Source organism: Lissotriton vulgaris, chromosome 11, assembly GCF_964263255.1.
Source record: "Lissotriton vulgaris chromosome 11, aLisVul1.2, whole genome shotgun sequence".
NCBI lineage: Eukaryota > Metazoa > Chordata > Amphibia > Caudata > Salamandridae > Lissotriton > Lissotriton vulgaris.
This window is the reverse complement of record NC_141699.1, coordinates 350,569,015-350,590,477: the sequence shown is the minus strand read 5'-3', so window position 1 is coordinate 350,590,477 and position 21,463 is coordinate 350,569,015. Positions and strand designations below refer to the sequence as shown.

The 21,463-nt window shown below is 43.8% G+C and overlaps 1 protein-coding gene across 2 annotated transcripts in view; it reads right to left on the bottom strand.

The window, feature by feature from the left end:
- AIFM3 (AIF family member 3) overlaps positions 1–20,833 on the bottom strand; it is a 392,572-nt gene extending 371,739 nt beyond the window's left edge. The window contains exon 1 of one of the 2 annotated variants that reach the window (XM_086943319.1): positions 20,268–20,833. The gene's annotated coding sequence lies outside the window, so the exon portion shown is untranslated. The remainder of the gene's footprint in view (positions 1–20,267) is intronic. The other variant, XM_086943318.1, reaches the window with a different exon arrangement.
- Positions 20,834–21,463: the final 630 nt, after the last annotated feature.

Here is a 21,463-nt window from a genome sequence, read left to right as displayed (position 1 = left end):
CGGCCCTCAATACCGTTCAAAGATGGCGCCCACGTTGGCGGCGTGTAATGTAGCACGAAATCGGCGCTCCTTTAAACTTTGGATTCGGCCCGGTCCGACAATCCAAACATATATCAGCGTTATATATTTCCTGAATTATCGGAAAACAAATACACCCATATTTCGGGTGACGAATTTATATACAGAAACAGCACACGGGCAGGTTTCTTGGCATTAAAAACGGTCCCCAACACCGTTCAAAGATGGCGCCCACGTTGGCGGTTTGAAATGAAGCGCGAAATCGTCGCTCCTTCTGACAGGTGCAAACACTTTAGCAATTAGGGGTAGGTATAAATACATGCACCAAACACAACACACTAAAGCAAGAGAACGAACGAGGCAGAAGCACGACCACAGCGCTATTCCGGTAAGTGAATTCCAAGCCCATATGCCCTTTAAGTTGGGGAATCCACTTAGAGTATAATTTAAACAACAGGATATATTGTCCCCAGGTATAATATCCTTTAGGTAGCTTCAATACCATCTAATGATATAGAGGAGGTATAACTCTTGGTATTCATCACTGGTCCTGGGTGAGGACTCTGGGTTTTAGACTTAAACCTTAGCTGTATAGGGAGCTCTAATATAAATAATGATGTGGTTCTTCCAAACAGCAATAGAATAGGGGCAATTAATAGGAATTTGCACACTAGGGAGCCAATCAGGAGAGAGGGCACATCACAGTAGTAAACAGAAGAGAGCATCAAAAAGAGAGGTGCTAGTTAGACTCCAGGGCCATCAACAGAGTTAAGATCAGAATATCTTGCAGCACTTAACACACAAGTAGAGAATGACTGTGTCACATTTGTCTTTATTCAACAGAACATATCCAGTTCTGGAATAGACCAGCGACATTGTATGCCCGTTCAAAGAACGTTTTAAAATTATAGGAGGTAAGACACTCTAAACATAAAGCTTTTTTGATTAGATCTAGGTGTATACTTAAGACACTGTAAGGTATAAATATGCGATGTACATTAATACCACAGATACATGAAAATTGAGAAAACGCCTGACATCCTCAAAGAAAGGAACCCCAAGACAAGGAGCTCCCAATTTAGGAGAGAGGTAATTATGCGAACATAGAGACCCGCCTAGTTGGTAAAGCACAGGAGATGTCACCTTATCCCTAATAAAAATATCTGGTTATTTGACAGAAGGCTTCAAGAACATTACTTGCAGAAGCAAAGTGAAATTTTAAACAGACCCCATCCTGGAACGTCCCCCACACGACTCTGAGGGTGAGAAATCACATTTCCTACTTCCCTCGGGCCCCTGGGTGTAATAGTCCCCCCTTGAATTAAAAGGTTTTCCACACCGAAAAAGACTCGGAGGGATTGGTGTGCGAGTGGCCCAACTGTTTTATGGCAAATGGGATTGTCCTAAAGTTACAGTAGTGGGCAATGCAAACAAAACTGAGCAGTTTGATGTACCGGTTAACATACCTAGAGTGACCAAATGTGTATTCAGTAAATATGAATTGTCAGACAACATTGGTAGCTAAACACAGAGGGGGGAAGCGATAAAGGGTATTTGAAAAATTAGAAAACCACCCCTTCAAGAAACAGAGAAACAGGTATCATACACGATAATTGATTTCGTACATCTCTCCCAATATATCTACAGATACGGTGTAACCAGCCGTTCCCCGAAACCCCAGAAAAAAGAAGTCCTGAGGAAGGTGCCGCAAAATCAACTGCACAGCACCGAAACGCGTTGACGCACTGTTTCTTGTTTAATAGAATCCAGTCAGGGCCGGCTATAACTTTAGATGGGTATTTCATTTTTCCACTAAAGCTTTACAGCAATAGAACTGTTTCAGGCCATTGGATCTGGTAAAACACAGTGGCATAGATATCCGGTGGGCCACATATGCATTAGGGTTTTTTTTTATATTAAGTGTAGTTTGTTATCTAATTATTGTAAACATATTTTGATTGTGTCCCTATTTATTGTGTACTGTGATATTGTGTTTGTGCAACATTGTTGAATATTTATCTGTACCCCTCCAAGGATCCCTTGGATTTTAAACTGTACTGCAAAAATTGTATGAATTTGCTTTGCTTTTTATTGTGTTATTGATTGTAATTTTAATAAATATAGATTGTTAACGATTCTATTTTCTGTGTGGAAACCAATTTCTATGTTCATTTAAATACCCATTGCATTCCGTGATCTTTTCCTCTTTAATAAAATAGGCCAATAGTCTTCTGTCGACCAGTTGACTCCAGGGATTCCCCCTTTTGACTAGCAGTTTTAAGATCTCCTTAGAGTTTTTCATTGCTCATATGGATGTAATTTCTGATATCTATATGTTTCCCTTGTCTTCATTGCTAGATTTTGCTCGCGAGAAAGTGTCACTCATATTCGTTGAAATGTCACTCATAACTACCCTGAAATTATGAAAATGTCAAACATAGCATTCTGAAACCTTGGCAGCTATGATCTGGTTGTGCTGTGTTGGCTGCTGGTCAAACTTTGCAGCCTCGCCTCTGCCATTAAATGGGCCCTCCAGTCCTTTCAGTATTACTTAATGGGTCGCTCCTTACGGTGGACTTTTGGCCCAATTGGCCAAGCCTGGTAGGGGAGTACTGTAAGGAAAAGGCCTTGGGGCTTGTGGCGGGAGCCCCGGGGGCACCAAGGATTCCTGCTTCCTGGTCTCTTCCTCTGTTGCTGGTGTAATACTTCCGGTGTAAGGGGGAGGAGGGACTTTATATTCTGATGATGGAACTGCGGAGGGGAACTCTGATGCAATGAGGTGAAAGCAGGAGAGCAGAGGAGGACAACACGAAGTAGGACGCGGTAGCAGACGCTATGGAGGAGAAAGCGGTGGGAGAACAACCAGTGCGACCAGAGGCTGGTGGATTCAGAAGGAACACCCTAACCAAGGATATGGACGAACGGGAGGTCTGCAGGAGCCAGGATGACCACCGGGAAGGCGTGCCAGATGAGGCGGCTTTGGCTCTGCCACAGAGGAGGTTCATTGGGTAAGTCGGGAGGGGGTGACACCATGAGTTACCCGCACTGGGTAACACCAACCCTAGTGACGCCCCTGGAGGGAAGGCCCAGCCCTATTCAGGTCACAGGTGCACTCCTCCCTCCCATCTGGATGTTGATCTCTCTATTCACCACTGGGCTGCCCCAGCCTGTCTCCTGGAATTCCCCATCCTGTCACACATAAACCCAGACAAGGAATACACAACCCAGCAGAAGCAGGCTCAAATGGTTAGACAAGCAAATACCTGCTTTCTAAAAGTGGTATTTGCAAACACAGAGTATTAAAATAAACTTTACTAAAAGATGTATTTTATTATTCTGAGTTCAGGCATACTAAATTCCAATTTCTACCATGTTCCCTGAGTCCGTTAGGATTATAAGAATGTAATAATCTAACTGCCCATTCTAACCTATGAGAACAGGTGCCCTTCAATAGTGAAAAACGAAAATGGCTGTAATTCATTATTAGAACATGCTACACATATCAGAGCAGGTCCTACCTTATATGTACAATGCACCCTGCCCTTGGGCCTACCATAGGGGTGTCTAATATGAAGGAAAGGGAAGGTTTAGGCACTGGCAAGTGAGTGCACTTGGCCAAGTCGACATGGCAGTGCTAGACTGCACATAGGCCTTGCAATGGCAGACCTGAGACACACTTTACAAGCTGCTTCAGTGGGTGGCACAACCAGTGCTGCAAGCCCACCAGCAGCATTTGATTTACAAGCCCTGGGCACACAGGGTACACTGTACTAGGGGCTGACAGATAAATCAAATAACCCAATCATGGAATCCAATCAGTATATCAATTTAACATGGGGAGCACTTGCACTGTGGCACTGATTAGCAGTGGCACAGTGCCCAAAGCATAAATACAGCAAAAATGTATCAAAATAGAGGAGGCAATCCGTCAAAAATAGAAGGGAGACTCACGCCAACGATGCCAGGTGTGCCTGGGGACCGGGTAGCGCTGTAAACAATTCAAGCTCTAAAACAAGCAATAAAAAAGCCAAAAGGTCTGAGGTTGTCTATCAACTTTTTGTCAATGCTTATTTTGTTTTGTCATGGCTTTCCAAAACGTTATTATTGAGGGTGCTGCTAGGCCCTATCCAGTATAAAATGGCTAAAAGTAAAAATATTTTTGGGTGTCTGAAGGCACACATTGCCTTAGTAGACCATGGTACTGAAGAGAATTACTTTGTATGCATGTGTGTTACTTGAAAAAGAGCTAAATACCTTAATTCACAGTGAAATTAGCCAATTGATAGAGTGAGCTGACCAAATACCTCAAGCCAAATGCTGAAGTGGCAGAAGCATTGACAAAGAGAATAGGGTTTATTCACCTATGCAAGACCTATTGGCGTTGTCAGTAACTTTTTTTTCGAGATGTTGCAGAGCAGCACCTACTGCTTTGCAACATGGCTTAAAGTGGATAAAAAAGAAAGCACTATGGGCACGTTGACTTTCTGTGTACTTTAAGCCCTGTTGCACAGCAGTCTGCTCTGCTGTCTAAAATGTCTAAAAATGTATAGAAATATTTTTTTTAAAAGACATCAAGAAGAGGGGGAACAAAAAAGTAAAGAAAAAGGTAAATGAAATGGAGCACGCCCCATAACAGAATACCAAGGGCATCATTGTTATGGGATGTGTTTTATTATTTCCCATCCCCAAAGCCGCCTCTGGTTGGCAAGCACTGTTAACCAGCCTACTGCTACATTCTGGTGCTGTAGGAGCAACAACAATAAAAAATCGCACATTTATTGGAATATTGCGAGTTGGGGGCAACAAGTCATATTACTCAGACTGTATTCAGTGAATGCCAGTCAAGATTCTAGGCCCCGTCAATCCCAATAGAATAGTACATTTTCAGAAGGGACAAGAGAAAGAGGTAATAAATATTTTGGGAACAAAATTGTAAGTATTCCCCATACCTCCCCATGTGCCCTCTGAAGAGGTATGCGTCCATTAGTCATCCAAGGGTCAATAAATGGCTATAATTGAATGACTGTGTTCATCAATTTTAAATTGCCTCTTTTGTCAAACTTCTCAATCTGAGGCCTGACAAACCACATTATAGACCAATTTTCAGTAATATGTTTTCACTTCCCCTTACTGATTTCCCTTGTTCTGGATTTCTCTACAGTGCCCCACAGTGCCCCCTAATCGAATGAACATTGATGCCACGGAAAAGACAGCCCAGTTATCTTCACTAAAAATTGAGTTAAGTGCAAGACGTATTTTTTGTTTATATTCATAAAAGTAATGTGCCTGTCTTGCACAGGAGTACCTTGCAGCTACTGCTTAAATTGGCACAGATATCAAATTAATAAAACAGACAAGGATTATTATCTTCCATTTTGCCGTTTTATAGCACGTATCGAAGCAAAAGCATTGGAGCGCTTTACATGAGCAAAACTTAAATCACACTAGGACACTTTTTTTAATAGGCATGGGAAAATTAAGTGATTTGCCTAGAATGACAGGATGTTGAGATGACGCCGAGACTCAAACTGGGTCCCTCAGTTCTAAAATCATCAGCTCTGCCCATTACGCCACATCATCTCCTTTCTATGAAGAACCCCATTCCTGTCAGGAGAATTGTTTGTCAAGAAGATGAGAGCGTAAAGCGAAGCCAGGTCTCTGACAGTTTTCATTTATATTGTGCGGTTAGTTTCCTGCATCAAGTGTGAAAAGAAAAAAAACATGTCTGCACAAACATGTTTCTGACACCTGTGCGTTGCCTTTCCGGAAAATATGGTAATTTAGAAGCTGGAAAGCAAGGTGATGGATGAACTCCAACTGGACTTTGTCTCTCCATGGATTCTGAATCTGAGCTGACTAGTTCAGCCTTGAAATCTCCCACTGGATAGCAGCCAGCAACAACCATAGTACTGGTTAGGGGTGTGAATGAGCATCAAGTGCTCCAAAGCCTGGTTGGGGTGCAGAATCCTAGCACGTGGAAACAGAGGACCCCAGGATGCCTGGTGCAGCATCCCTCCTGCAGCACCAGTGCTTGATGGTGGGACTCAGGGCAGCAGTAGCACTGTGGAAATGTGCATGGGATCTTTTTGTATTGTTGGCATGTAAAAGGTGTTGTAGCAGAGTACTGTGGCAAAAATATTGTGCTGCAAAAATATCATAGTGAAAGGACACACTATCAAAATTTTGTGAATGTAAGTAAATATCAATACGTATGGGATATTACATTTAACACTGTATATATATATATTTTTTTTTAGTATGCAGATCTGGAGTTAAGAATAGTATGTATGTATGTATCTGTGTATATCCCACACAGTACAAACACCAGAAAGGGCAGCGTTGAGTCATGCACTCAGGAGCTGATACTTCAATTGCTGTTTAGTTATTTTGCTTTTCCAAATAGACAGCAATTGCAGCAGCAGCTCCTGAGTGCGTGTTTCCTTGGTGGATTTTGCTGGAGTTTGCACAGTGGTTTGAATGGGACCTTCACATAATTAACACACACCAGCACCACGTGAGCAGTTGGGAGGATACAATGAGTATTTGTACAGCGACTAGATAGACAAAACAGACAGAATAGATAGATAGATAGATAGATAGATAGATAGATAGATAGATAGATAGATAGATAGATAGATAGATAGATAGATAGATAGATAGATAGATAGATAGATAGATAGATAGATAGATAGATAGATAGATAGATAGATAGATAGATTTACCAATATTTTGGTAGCCGATCTTCTGGCTATGATCTTTGTGCAGCACAATATTTATGAGACGGATTCCAGACAAAAAAAGTTCATTCTTCATTGGCACTTTGAGTAGCACTGGTGTACACATGCAATGAAGCCACTCTTTCAGAAGCAAAACCAACGGGGTGAAGGACAGAATGCTTGAATTTATCTCAGCCACTCACAATTGCTTGAGTCGCATCCAAATCCATCCTTTCTCACCCACGATGCCACCTCAGTTTCAACCCAGCCATATGCAAATCAGCCTTGACTCTGTTCCTCATGAGAACAGTCCAGTCCGAACTCCTCGGCCAGGTCCTCCCTGAACAGAACTAAGGCAACAGGACTAGTTTCACCCTAGTTATGGGCTTTTCAGCCGGGTATGGCTTGGTTCCAGTGGCACAGTGAGCCCGGGACCCATGTCTGGGCATACCCGTCACACTTAGGGCTTCAAATACAAAACAACAAGGTGATGGATGGAAAGCTTGAATTAATCTCAGCCACTGACAAACGGTTCAGTTCCCAGTCCGGCCCTGGCAAAGAGCTTCGACAGCCCGGGAGGGGGGGTGCTAGTGGAACGAAAGCTTTGTGTCGCTTTTGTATGCTGCAAAACCGGCCCTGGTAACAAAAACGGCCACACCTTGCCGGCTCACTGGGGAAACACCCACTGCCCGCTACAGCCAGTCCGGCCCTGGCCGCATGCAGATCTATCATTTTACAACTATACACCACATAGATTGCAAGCAATAAAACAGATTAGTGTCACTGCCATCTCATTATATATTGTGTTAAAAAATTTAGTAGGTGTGTCGTATTACAGAAACAAAATGTAATTCGTAATGAAAATGAGGTTATGCACTCCAGGCACACACTGCACCGTCGAAACAAATAAGCATGGTGCAGTCAGGTAAGTCAGTCACCACTACAGATATCTCATGAGATTTTACATGTGATGACACCTCTTTGTGATTTGCTCACAGGTAACTCACCCTCTCCCAAGTCAGCCAATCATCTTACAGAATGGAATACTTTATTGTTTGGTTCTTTATTAAAAAATAAGTGAAGGGGCCCAGTAGGTGTGGCCGGGTCCCACTGTGCCCTAACTTTCAAGGTAGCCCCCTACCCTCATTTTACACAGTAAGGAAGCCCTCGTGTTACACAGTGCTTTAGAAAAGGGACCCAAGCCTTCTTGGGTTTGGACTGATAGCTGTGTTTGTTTTCAATGCAGCCAGCCCGCAGCAGAAAGTAAAGAAACACGTCAAATGGAGCCCCATCCTCAGGTCTTGCGACTGATTCTGTTCGTATAAGTCAAACCTCAGATAAGACGTCACTCTTTATCCATCCCCAGCCTCAGCAGCAAGCATGCTTCGGGATCCAAAGTCAGAGGGATGGTAAGTATTATTCACCGATGGGGACAGTTTGGGCACATGGCATTACACTGTCTTCAGCAGAACAATCGTAAATCATACGTTCTTATACGCCTTTCACCATAAGGTCTCAAGGCGCTTGCTTTGGGAACCCGTCCTGGCTTTTCCCTGCAAGATAACCCCTACTGGGCATCCCCAAGGGGAAGGCCAGGCATCCCATAGCGGTGGGGCAGTAGTGGAGATTAAGCAAGCTATTGCCCAGAGTTGCAGAGTGTGAACCCATGATTCGAGTAGGCACCGAGGCGAGAATTTTCGAGTCCGTGGACATTTTGAGCTCAAGACCCTGCCACGTCGGGGATTGAACCCTGGTCCCACCTCTGCATCCGGGTCTGCCTCCTCTAACCGGTGAGCCACACTTCTCCACGATGGATGTCTAATATTTTTACTTTGAGCTGTATTTATTATTGTATGTTCCGGCAACTGAATTCAGGATTACATGTACATTGATTCCTCAGTACTACAGAAGCATCTCGCGCAAACATTCACTAGCACCAGCAGTGCTTGAAATGGAAAAATAGAAGTGCAGGTACTCTGTACCAGAGTACCTGCTTGTTTCTGAGAAGTGCCAGTACTCTCCATCTCAAAATAAAAAAAGTCCCGGTACTCGGTACCGGCCCAATTGAAGCACTGAGCATCAGTGTAGTCTAAGAAATGCTAATCCAAATCTGCATCAGCCATCCACCCCGTGCACTTTATTTATCAAAATGGTATATTATGTTAGCATACCTACATGTTGACAATGCTATCCATTTTAAGCAAGTCACCCTACTTAAAAGTGTCGAGTGCAGCGGCATCGAGCACCACTCTGCGCCGCCCTAGGTGGATACACAGCTCTCCCAGAATTTCCAGATTGAAAACGACACAAAAAGACAAGAAGGAACCCAAATAAAAGCATTCTAGGACGAACCCTGAAAGTGCAAGACAGTACGTGTGATTGAAGACACAGAAGGAAGACGACCTTCCCGCCCCGCAACAAGGCATCCTGTGCATCTGCTCTGACAGCAGCCCATGGGAAGCCCCTTGTATTTACCTTTTGCAGCCCCAGCTTGTGGAAGACCATGAAAAAGACACGATCTGTAGGGTCGAAGCACATAGACTTGGAAGATAATTGGATAGCGCCATATAGAGCCCAAAATAGGAACTACCCCCGTTCTCTGCTTCCCAATTAAATCGAAATACTATATAAATGACTGGAATATATATTGCATATGGTACTCTTGTAAAATTGAAGTCGCTCCCAGTGCGGAAAATGTGGGACACCTACCTAAATATATACTTTGATAAAACATATTTATTAGCATGTAATGTTAACCACTCTAGGGCTTTGAACACACAGAAGTCTAAATATAGTGACTGGGTTATAACTCCATTACTTTTTTTCCTTTGCACTTTAGATACATATAGATTAGTGTTGGTAGGCATTCTCCTTTTAAGACAACTGTCAATGGTGAATGATGTAAGGAAAAAAAGGAAGTAGTAGGAACCTAGAAGCTGGCCCGTGCCTCTCTATCGACAGCGATCCCGTGATCACTTTCATAATCAGTAACCGAATGAAACCCCACTTTGTTCATCTATGTATTGAGTCTAACAAAAAATTATTTTTCTGGACTATTTAGCAAACCCCTTTTATTTTTGAAGTTTCTGACATAGGAACAGGCGCCTTGCATCTTATTTTACATTGTACTTGTTTAACATTCGATCTGTTCATTTTGAATTTTGCTAAACTAAAAGGGAAGTTTTTGGCACCCAAGGGCACTGCATCCAGCTGGCACTGGATATGGAAGGTGGGTTTTCCCCATGGTTAAACCAGTTCAGCCTTGCGCCTTGCCATACCAGTTCCATTGCCTGCAGGAGTCTCTGTGTGCAGGTATATATGCAGGAAGACTTGAATGACAGCTCAGACTGGACCCCTGGAGCGCTGGCTTTGGAGTCAGTGACGCCACAGTGTCACAAACTGGGGCAAAGGTCAAAAGAATGTGCAGATGCTCAAAAGACTTAATGGGCTACCAGACCAGAGAATACTAGGATACCCTGTCACGTGTGCCTTGATACAGGCATGCTTGGTTACGGCGACGCCCTTTATGGTTCTCGAGTTCCAAGAAGCTGAAACCGAATAAACTCCCCAGGGAGACAGCCACCAGCCAACCTGCAAAGCGCCTGGACACCCTCATGGGTGATTAGCGCGCTATACAAGTAAACATAACATGTGGAAACTGTACCATGAAAGGAAACAGTAACATGCACATTGGCTTTGGTGCAAAATAAAATATAACCTGTTTAATATGTCACTTTTAAAAAAATGGCTGTGGTTCAGAATGTGTGCCAACATGCCATTCATTTCAGCTTTCTTAGAACGAACTTCTGCAGTGCAATAAACAAACATTTGGTCATAAATGTCTCCTTGTCAGCTAATTACTGTGAACAATTTCAGAAGAAAGAGCTGTAAGGCTAGTTTAGCCTTTCACTGTTAAAACTACAGCTGTAATTCTGCTCAGTGACCTGCCTAAGACACTGTCTGCTGGTTCACGCAGAAGCATTGTGAAATCTGAAAACAACTGTAATAACTTACTAGATTTGCTAAACCATTTTCTTATTACAAGTGACAGGTAATGTCAGAAGTGAACTGTAATATAATGAGTAAATGGAAGCCTTTACATTGACATTGGAGCATTTAATATATAGTAATGTTAGGTTAAACTGGGTTCTGTATATTAGTTCATGTTTCCATATTATAAAGAAATATGTGTAGGTCGGTTTATATAGGTTTATCAGCCTTCCCTTTATATTATCTTCTTTGCAGGCACATGTGGCTCTTTAAGTTTATCCCTTATAGGAAAAACTCTCGAAGTCATGATTCCCTTCTTCCAAAACTCTAGAACCAAGCTGCTTTCTTACAAACCCCTGGGGTCATCATGCTTCTCCTCTTAGAAATCCCTGGAGCCCGGTTATTGTGAATGTGCATGGACCATGTTCTTCTGCATGTCTTTATGTCAGGGACTTTCGCCACGTCACTTTTACAGTCTGGGCCCAGTAGTCCCCAGCTTAGGGGTCTGAACCCGCCCCCACTTCCGTTCCCAACTTGTCAAACAAAATACAAATCAGAATCATGCTCAGTAGGCACTGTGACGTCAGAGGTAATCTGCAAAGTGTTATTTAAGGTTACCTCTGATATCTCAACTAACCTGATATATTTGCAGAAAATACAGCAATACTGCAGTACTCTTTATAAATAATTATACCGCTTCTCAGTGGTGCGAAGAAGTGCAATTATCTTTCAAGTTATTACTAAATTGCAACGCTGAGGTAGGTGACTCTCAGTTGAAGCAAATCTCCCTGCTGTTCAATGCATACAAGTTCGTCTGCAGCAACTTACTCTTGCTGTAGTCTTTTTTCAAAGCGGAAGTCGGTGCAAACTACGTGTAGGCCTTAGACAAATGCAAAACACATTAAAATCAACTCCTAGCGCCAGCACGTGCATTAGAAGGCTCCAAGTCTCATAGTTGGCCAAGCATCTGCCACCTCAACGCACATCCTGATGACGTTTTACTGCCACCTTTCCTTTCACAATGCTTCATATTAGCAATAGCTCCGGTCACGCACCACAGGGCCATACTGGCCAACAGGTCAATCTGGTAGTGCCAGAAGGGCTAGTCTGACAGGTCAGTGTGTGGGTTGTTCGATTTTTTGGCTATTTATGGACCTGTTTATGGTCTGGCAGGCCAGTGTTTCTGTTGATTTCGCTGATATATATATATATATATATATATTTATGCAGCAAGCACAAATGCATACAATTGTCCAGACCTTGCAAAACACCTGTAAAGCCCAAGGTCAACACTACCCCAATTTGCAGATGTGGGACACTTTTTTAGCTATATGATTTGCTAATGGGGACCACTTCTATTTTGGTGCCCGGTCCAATTTTATTTCCCAGTCCGACCCCACACACATACACAAACATGTAGAAGTCTAAGTGCTTCACACACCAAAAACACATCATTCCGCTTGCACCAAACTACCTATTAACCAACCTGAAGAAATTAATCTATACCTAAGAAATCCACTAAAAGCCACATAATGGGCAAGGATGCTTTAAAACTCAACCAATAGCTGGATCTGAGCAATGGACAATCATACACCCAGGAGACTAGAACAACTGCATTGTCCCATGACGTACGCATCCATGAACATAAAGTCCTATGCAGATCCATGCCTGCATCTAGCAGACCCACTAGGCAACATCATCCATTACTGAACAAGGCATTAGTTTACTCAAACCTGCCAGCCATTCAACAATGTGATGCACGCCTAAACCACATGAAACACATCTATATAAAAAGTTACTACACCACTCTGGCGCCAGTCCGCAAGAATCCCAAGACCTGAATCGGCGGCTGGCAGATTTTGAAACTGCCTTGGAGCCATAAATGGTGGGAATGCGCTATACAAATGCACTTAGCACATCACAACATGACATAACCAAACAGGAATGGTCCGATTCACAAAAGTAACTTACGGGTAGTAAAACTCAAGTGCAGAGACTGCCGCAAGTGTGGAGATTCCCCACTTGCAACTATACTACACGTGTTACCTTCGTGAATCAGGCCCAAAATGTATAACAGTATGGTTCTTGTAAAGGGACATATGACTACAGTGGGTGACGGCAGAAGCTGGAGACATATCCAGACATGAGGCTACAAGGCTTATCAAAACATGGCAGCCAGCTTCACTTCTGATCACGTGTCACATAACTCCACATATGAACACTTTACTACACTTTTCAATTGTAAAGATATTTGTATTTCTCATGTACATAGTTGGTTCTGAACTATATTTGACAATGGTTTGCTCTGCTTTACACAAATGCGCAGGATTCTATGCACCAGTCAGAGTGTGGCTGCTACTAATGAGCATGGATTATGAGGCTTAATTCCATGTTGCAGAGAGAGAAATGGATCTCAGTGTTCACAATCAAAGGAAAGAAAAGTTACTTTTTTCTCGGTTCTTACTGTGTGTGGTTAGTGACGTCCAATAAAGCTTTTGGTGGGCAGGACAACCTGTCGTGAGTTTGGAATATGGTGGGAAGATCCGAACACAAATTACACACCTGCCTAAGAGCTGTAGGCTGAGTTCCACCCACTTCACACAGAGTGTGTCTGCAGCACCACCTACATGACAACCAAGCCCCAATAGAAAGATTGTGCTGCCCATTTACAGAGCTAGTCTTACACAGTGTAAAACACACTAAGCCCTTCACACACCAAATACATCATTAACCAAGCCACAATCCCAACTCACACCAAACTTTCATACACATCTAGCCCACATCAAAGACATCAACCCTCAGCCCTGCACATATACACCCACACACAAATACACAACACGCCTCTGCAGACACACCCCGGGCCCAGCCTCAAACACAATGTTACACCCATCCACAAGCCAGGTGCAGTATACTCACATGCACAAGTCACTGCACACGTACATTAACTTACACTTATCGCAGGAAATTCTATACAATATTTTAGACAGAGAGGAGCTTGGTAAGCATTGGCAAAGCTGTAATATATGGTGTTAAACAACAAGACCAACATCTGATATTGAAAATAAGGACAGACTGCTTCTGCAACCAGAATCAAGAAAAGTGCCTTGTAAGTAGCTTGTGTCGCCGATTTCAATATTTACATGAACTAAATGTCTGCAATACCTGTAAAACCTATATCTAATTTGAATCTATGCTTTGTTAAACTTTTTTTTTTTTATTATTCATGGACAAGCAACAAACAGACATAGTACCTGGCATTGCTTATGCAATACATCGCAGGCTTAAAGTTATACAAGTAATTACTGTTATCGGCTTTATATAGCGCTTGATTTCCTATGAGGTGTCCTAGCGCTGGGAGTGCCATCTAGTTTGACACAAATCTTTTTTTACTAGTTTCTAACATGAAGGATGCTATTTGACCCGAACATCAGGTCTATTTAGAAGATAGTGAGAAATCTTTATTGTAGGCTGGGACCCCTCAGGGTAGCCATCGCGCTCTACAAATGTCATTTTCATTTCATTTTCATTACTTAAAATCCTTTACAAAAATGGCAGAAAGTGCAAGTTTAGAAAAGGTAATAATAAAATACATCAAATCTGAATAAAACAACCTATTTAAAATACAGAGATATGATAAAACACAACACATACAGAGGTTGTCAAACGAGGAATGTGCAAAACTGCTCTGGGGCATCCTATTCCTACCGAATGTTAGTATGGGCATATGTATTATTGAAAATACGTTTATAAATTATATTGAGTGTCAATGGTGATTGGAGACTAATTTATACAACTGTCACTTCTCTGGCTGAACGTGTGAGCATTCCAGCAGCAGCATAACACTTCCCAATTAGTGCCAGCTCCATCGGGACTGTGGTGGTGTAGATGTGCCTTAATGCCTCCTTACATGATCTAACACTGGAATATGAACATAGTTCTTAGATTCAAGCGCCTTGGGGGCAGCAAAGCTGGGCAGCAGCAAATAACATGTTCCCCAGATTCTGTGGGATGTTGACACAGACAACAGCCGTAGCCACTTGATGACCAGTTTTTCCAGTGGGCTCTGTAGTCTTGTATGGGCAAAGTTAAGAGCCACACTCTGTTTTGTAGGGCTTGCCTTCCAAGACCTGCTTTTAAGTAGGGCTGACATGTAGTACTTTCATGTGAGTTACCAAGAACTTCTGCACCTAGGACTGATCTGATCCGTTCAAGGTCAAGGTCTTCGAGATGAACTTGCCACACATATTTGTTGTGGAGAAGTGTGGCTCAGGGGTTAGAGGCGGCAGACCCGGAAGCTGAGATCGGCCCTGGATCAGGGTTTAATTCCCCGCCTCGGTGGGTCTTGGGCTAAAAAAATTCCACGGACTCGATAATTCTCGCTCCGGTGCCTTCTCGACTCACGGGTTCACACTCTGCGACTCTGGGCAATAGCTTGCTTAATCTCCACAACGGCCCCTCGCGGCGGGATGCCTGGCTTTCACCTTGTGGATACCCTGCCGGGGTTATCTCACAGGGGAATACCAGGACGGGTTCCCTAAGCAAGCGCCGGGAAACCCACTGCGGGTAGCTGTGCGCTATATAAGCTCAAATACATTTACATTTATTTAGAAGAGGGTAGTGGAAAGAAAAATAAGAGATATCAACATATCATTTTAACCACTGTACAATTTGCAGATGGAACTTTCTGCCAAACCTCTGAAATTAAACCTTATAATTCAAACCTCTCTGCCCAAAGAGAAGGAGACACCTTCGGATACAACACAAGACATTAGATAGCATCCCTGGGTTCAACTCTGGTGGGTCTCTGTCAAATCCCCCGAGAACAAAAACTCCTGTGCTGCTTCTCGGTCACTGACCATATGCACTATCTCTCCATCTCTGATTTGAAATTTTGCCAAAAGGTCAAATGTGGCATCAAGCCGCTCTGAGGTCATCTCTTTTTAATGGTGCCCAAACCCTGCCAGCACCTCAAGGTGATGAAGTTGAATTCCGGAAAAACATGCACTCTTGTGCTGCCCCTTTCTATTCTCCCTTAGCAGCCAGCGAAAGAGCTGTTCATGTTAATGAGAAGGAGCTACTTCAGACAACAGCATCCCCAATCCATCACCTATATCCGAAGATCTCCTGGTTGGCATGCGGGAGGCCCTGATTATCAACAGGTCAGTCTCCTTATGATCCACTTAAAGAACCTCTCTCAAGGACTGTTATACTCCTATTCGCAAACGCATGGGCTTTGATCTCTTTGAAAAGCCCAGGATTAACACTTTTAGAACTCTGCCTCATTTCCAGCATGTCGACCCTGGCCTCTAAGTTTACAATGGGCTCAAAGGCACAGTTCTCAAACTTATGATATCTCTGAAAAGTCTCCTTCTGGCTGTCTACTGTCTACTGTCTTCTCCATAGAGTTCACACTTAGTTTCAGGGATACCACATCTTGCTCCGTATTTGCTACTCAACCGTTGATCTTCCCTGTAGCCCTCTAAAATGATGCCAGACTCATGTCTATACTATGTGTCATGCATTGTGGGTATATGAGTATGGCCATTATCAAGGCCTTTAGTTTAGTTGCATGAGGGCAGCCCCCAAACCTACAGTGTTTTTATCTTCCTTTTCCCATAAATTCCTTATGGACAGGACCCTCAAAGGAAAAAAAATCCTCTTTGGGTTTCATGACAGATTGTTTATTTCCTGAGGAGCAGGAGTCCTCAAGAGTAAGGTAGATTCAGTTTGCTCAAGTGTGAGTGGGTGCTGGTCTCATCGTCATCTAACTTGGACGATTCTTCACGTTCATCAGAAGCTCTCTCCCACCTCTCCCTGCATGCCATTTCTCCTCCCTCGCCTTAGGGCCACAACAAGCCAGCTTTCTCCAGTTGTCTGAGCCCAGTTGCCCTGGTGGGTCACCACAGGCCTGCAGAGCGCTCAAACACCTCACTCTGTTGTAATGCCACAGCAGACCCAGTGATTCAGCCCTGTTTCTCTGAAGCTTCTGTCATGTGGTGCCAGCAGGGAAAGCACTTAGTTAATTCCAGGAATCAACTGGAACATGCTTCGGGAGACTTCTCCTCATGCGCACCGGTTTGATACCACGTCGTTCATTTTTTGTTTATATTTCCCATTTATATTTCCCATTTATATTTTTAGTCGTTTTCATATACCTATTTTCTTATTGCACAAACTAAGCTAACACTTATCCGTGGCGCTTATCTTTGGCATACATATACCAGTGAACTGGAACATGCTTCGGGAGACTTCTCCTCATGCGCACCGGTTTGATACCACGTCGTTCATTTTGTGTTTATATTTCCCATTTATATTTCCCATTTATATTTTTAGTCGTTTTCATATACCTATTTTCTTATTGCACAAACTAAGCTAACACTTATCCGTGGCGCTTATCTTTGGCATACATATACCATGACACGGGTAACCAGCTGTAGTCACTCCAGCTCGACAGTCTTTTTTCTAACTTCATTACCCACGTGATCGGCATCGCGTTTCAAACTATGAACCGAACAGCAACATTGTTGCATTGAGAAATCTCAAATCGCCGTGAGCACGGACCCTCGGACGAGCGGCCAAACTCACGTTTGAATTTACCGATCATCAGGTTAGTGTATCTACCAATACATGGCAGCTACGACACACTTCACATTTCGCGTTCACACAACTCATTACAACCCGCGTTTCTTTCTCTTTACAACAGCGTTAACACACCGGTTGAGCAGTTACCAAATCACTCAACAGACATGTGAGTTATTCATTTATAGTTGACTAGCCTTTTGTTTTTGGTTCAAACCATGTTCCGTTCTGTATAACTGAAAAGATATACGTTTTGAAATCATGAGATGCCTAATTGAATGAACTGTGTAATGTTATATGGAAGATGGTGATTTGGAATATTTCTTTTGTTACAGCATTATTCCCTGATGAAGGGCGTATAGTACAGCCCGAAATGCATTGGATATTTTGAACTTTAATGATGTCTCAGGAATTAAGGTGTCACTCATGCTTTCCAATGAGTGAAAATATGAACCAAACCAATATGTTTTGAATCAACATCTAATGAACTTTTGATCAATAAAAAGAAAAACTTGATACATTTAACATTGTGGAATCCTCTGTTCATAAGAGGAAATCAAGGTGTTCCCAAGGGGATGGTCCCAGTGTCCTACTGGAATCACTTTCCACGTTTTTATAAGAGGAACCATAAGACCAAGAATTTAAAAGAGTATTGTCAGGGAGGGTGGCCATGTATTGTCAGCAATAATATGGCCATACCATATGGAAGAGGATAAAGCAAGTGACCGCTGAGTTCCATGGTCTTATAAAGGCTTTTGACTGCGTTCTTCTATATGGTCACAGAACTCATTCGCAACTTTCAATACCTTTATAACATACAATCTGATGCGCTTTTCTCACATATAATCTCCATGCTCATGGCGTGTCATCAGCGTGGTGGGACTCTAACATCAATGTAAGATAAGACAGCTGTAATCGCCTTGTGATGTCTCACAACCCTTTCTCCTAAAAACTGGTTCAGTTTGACCACCTTGCTTTTTTCCAATACGCTGTTTGATATAACCCTGCACGAATATTACAAATATGAGACGATGAATAAGACCTCAAAGGAATCAGCCACAAATATATCACTGGAGGCTTCACGCAAGATTATACTTCGGTTCTTTGGGCAGCATTCTTGGATTACTCTTGGAAATCAGTGGTGAGTTAATTATGAGTCCTTCAAGAGTAAGTCAGAGCCAAGTCTTTGTGAATCGAACTGACACAAGCCTGCTAAAGGCAGCCCTAGCCTACCAGTTCCATCTTCACTCTTATGGATCCACCTTGCAGTGGAACGTGGGCACCTATAATACTTCTTCGGTAAGAGAATGAAAACCTGGCTGCTCCGGCTGCAGTTGATTACTCTTCCGTTCTTCACTAGCACGGTCTTGTTTCAGTGCCAGGAAACCTCTTTCAGTTAATTGTGCGATTCATTAATACTAAACTACATAGGGTAAAAATTCTGGGTGTCCAAGTACAACCCTCAGCTTCAAGCATATTAGTCCATTTAGATCTGGGAGTCACAACCAATGGGAGTTTGGCGACATAGGCAACTCTCAATGACCATAGGTGTCCTCTAGGACTGAAAGGGATGAGTGACTTCCCCACTTGATGCTGACGCTTGTTGCGACTTGCAGGGCACAACTTCAAACTGGGCCAAAGCCAACTCAAGCATCCATGCTTCCGAGGAGAGTAAATGAGTGCTAATAGTACTGATAACAGCAATATCTTCCACCAATGATGGTTGGCAATGGATGTTGTAGACACGTTGACCACAATAGGGAAGATGGCAGTGGAATCAGGGGCACTGCAAGCGTTTAGTACCCTATGGGAAGTGGCACAGTACCCTTCCCCAGTGGCTAAATCGTCATAAAGGATGATACTAGGCGGCAATGTGGTGTCTTTTTCAGGTGGCGGCCTAGCATTGCCCTACCTGTATTGCTTGCTTCACTGTGGACTATCCTGGAGGGTCTGCTGTCTATGCCTCTTCCGGTGTGTGTTGTCAATAATACATCCCGGGGATCAGCAAGACCAGTCTTCAAAAAAATAAAACAACTATACCTCACAATCCAGTTAATTTACGAGGTGCACCTTCTACAGAGTGCAACATTGCAATGCACGTGTGGCAACAGCAGAAGCAATGTTTCTAAAATCCAGATACAAAAACGCCAATTTCCCTCTCATCCTTCAGATACAATGCAACTAAATCCTGATTTTTTCAACTTCGAACAACAGCATCCAGTTTTAAAGTACGCATTTAATCGCAGGAGCAGAGCGGACGGGAATAAGATAGTTTGCGCTGCATTATTCATACAGAATCTAGTTTCAGCCTTTAAAAATAACATTAAAGTGTTCACAATGTATATAAAATTCGTTAATAATGCCATGCATTACTTTATGTTAATCTTAAAGTACATCACTGTATATGTCTTTGATGCGCGCTCTAGCATCAAAGCCACCACCAGCACCACCATTGTATACTTATAAGGGATAACCAGTTTATGTGTATATGCTGCGGATTCATTTACAGTGCTTTATAGCGCTACGCGTAACGTCGCGGCTCCTTCAGCGCGCTGGCCGCAAGTATTCTGCAGGTCGGCGATGTTTAACCAGAGAAGACCACGAAATTTCATCAGAGCAGAAACTCAGTGAATGTCATGTCCGCGGGGACAGGTGTTCAGCTGTCACATTACGATGGTTTATTTTTTTAGTTAAAAACGATGCTGGGTGGAATTATGTGATTTTAAATTGTGACGTTCCACGAATTTAAACAATTCAAAATATGATACTGATTGAAAGGACAAACATGTTTAAAGGCACTTCCAGTAGCGCCACCTCGCCCCCGTTTTCTTGCAGTGTGCAAACTCGTCTTCCTCCCGCGTAAAAGTAATTCCCAGTAGTGGAATCCGCAGGACCCCCGCTCCCAGCATGCCCCCGGAGCGGGACGCGTTATGTATGCACACTGCAGCAGAGAGGAATGCTTACCTGGGCAGAAAGGACCATCGGGGTGGGGGAGGCGCTGGACTGACGGTAGCCTGGACGGGGTCCCCCGGGAGCTGGAGGGCAGTGGGGGTCTGAGGCTGCTCCGGGACCCTTGGGACAGGAGTCCGAAGTGCGCTCGTCGCAGGAGTCTGGAGGCAGCAGGGCTCCGGGTCCGGGGTAGTTGGGTCTGCGGGACAGCAGCGCTCTGTGCGCTGCAGGCAGCAGGAGGGGCACGGGGCTGCAGGGGAAGGAGGTTGCAGCCGGGCGCGTGCAGCGGCTCTGTAGATGTGAAGAGTCCGGGCTCAGGGACCAGAGCGCTCAGGCAAACCGTGCATTGTTGTATTCCAGTGGGAGTGTCGGGGAGGGCACGAGCTACAGAGAGAGAAGAGGTGGGAGGCTGCAGGAAGGAGGGGGTGCAGGATAGAGGGGAGAAGCAGGTGTCGTGGAGGGGAGGGACTGCAGGAGAGAGAAGGAGACGGCTGAAGGGGAGGAAGAGGTGGCAGGAAGCTGCAGGAGACGGAGAGCGAGGTAGAGCCGTAGAGGCAGGGTAGAGTGCATAGGGCACTATCAAGAATGCAGGAAGTAGAGGAGAGTCAGCACGGGAGGGGGCGGGCTTGAAGCTGCAGGAGAGGGGTAAGAGAAAAAACTGCAGAAGGATGCAGGAGAGGTGGAAGCTAAATGAGCTCGAAGAGAGGCTGGAGGCAGGCGAGAGAGAAGACTGCTGTCGGAGAGGCAGGAGACGCAGGACAGTAAATGCTGCAGGAGAGAGGGGTGGAAGGGAATGCTGATGAGTAGAGGAAGAGGCTGCAGGACCGTTGGAAGCAAGAGGAGAGAGTGTAGTGATGGTGGAAAAGTTAGGAAGAGGAGGGGACTGCAAGAAAGTGAGAAGGAGGCTGCAGGAAAGGGTGAAAAGGACTGCAAGAGAAGTGAGAACAGCCGTGAGGGAGAAGGTGCGGCCAGAGAGGTAGGGATGAGGTTGCAGGTAACATAATAGGTGTAGTGTCTCATGTATTATAGAGCAAAGGACCCATATTGTCTCTAACGGACTCCGAAGTCTATTGACGTAAGTGGTTGGATGTCTTCTATATATATAAAAACGAAAGTATGTCAGTTTGTCCTTAATGCATTACTACACCATTCATCCGATCGCCATGAGACTTTGGGAAGTTGTTGAGTACACTCCCGCAAAGGTATCTGGC